Raw genomic sequence first — 1174 nt, forward strand, 5'->3', positions numbered from 1 at the left:
CTAACAGGTAGAGAGTTTGGTTTAGCATGGAGCAGTGAACTAATTGGTCTATGCACTAAATGAAACTGCTCTAAAGACTTTCAGATCTGGATTTCAGGGTGTGTTTTTTCAATATTAGCTGTTGGACAAATACTTTAATGTTTAAAGAGAATGCACTAACCTGAATTTTTTCCTGATACATAAAGTGTTAAACTAAATAGATAGTAAAATCATAGAATCATTACGGTTGGAAAAGACATCTGAGATCATCAAGTCTAGCCTTTGATCAAACACCACCATGCCAACTAAACCATGGCACTAAGTGCCATGTCCAGTCATTTCTTGAACACTTCAGGGATGGTGACTCTACCACTTCCCTGGGCAGCTCATTCCCATGCTTGACAGCCCTTTCAGTGAAGAAAATATTCCTAATGTCCAACCTGAATGTCCCCTGGTACAACCTGAGGTCGTTTCCTCTTGTCCTGTTGCTTGTTGCCTAAGAGTAGTGGCCAACCCCCATCTTGCTACAGTCACCTTTCAGTAGTTGTAGGGGGTGATAAGGTCTCCCTTGAGCCCCCTTTTCTCCAGGCTAAACAACTCCAACTCCTTCAGCCACTCCTCATAGGACTTACTCTCTAGAATCTTTGCCAGCTCTGTTGCCCTTCTCTGGACTTGCTCCAGCAGCTCAATGTCCTTCTTGTAGTGAGGGGCCCAAAACTGGACACAGAACTCAAGGTGCAGCCTCACCACTGTCCAGTACAGAGGGACAATCACTCTCCTAGTCCTGCTGGGTACATTGCTGGCTCAAAAAAATTTTGTAACACTTCATGAATCTGTGTGTCATCCTTGCCCAGGGGCCATGCTAATATTCTCTGTATCATTCCAATTTTAATATGTGTGCTGCCCAAGCGAAATATATTATTGACTTTCACTATCATGGAGAGCTTAAACATGGAGATACTGGCCATTGCAAATAACTATTAAGTAGGATTGCTACATACCCATTTGCAACACATTCCTATGTTCTTTTAGTGATTCCAGTCCTTTTTCCTTGGAAAACATCAAATACTGTTTGAACAGGCAAAGAAACACAAAATTGATCAAAGATTATCAGACCTACAAGGACATTTGAGTTTTGCCAAGAGATTAGAGATCAGCTCTATTTTTTCCCCAGTAGACCTTCAACCAAGAAGGA

The 1174-nt window shown here is 41.9% G+C and overlaps 1 non-coding gene across 1 annotated transcript; it reads right to left on the reverse strand.

Annotated features, from left to right (window-relative positions):
- Window positions 1-788: 788 nt before the first annotated feature.
- On the reverse strand, window positions 789-891 carry LOC116781165. The gene has a single exon (XR_004354789.1). It is a non-coding gene; the product is annotated as a U6 spliceosomal RNA (small nuclear RNA).
- Between the last annotated feature and the right edge of the window lie 283 nt (window positions 892-1174).

Source organism: Chiroxiphia lanceolata, chromosome 1 (genome assembly GCF_009829145.1).
Source record: "Chiroxiphia lanceolata isolate bChiLan1 chromosome 1, bChiLan1.pri, whole genome shotgun sequence".
Classification (NCBI taxonomy): domain Eukaryota; kingdom Metazoa; phylum Chordata; class Aves; order Passeriformes; family Pipridae; genus Chiroxiphia; species Chiroxiphia lanceolata.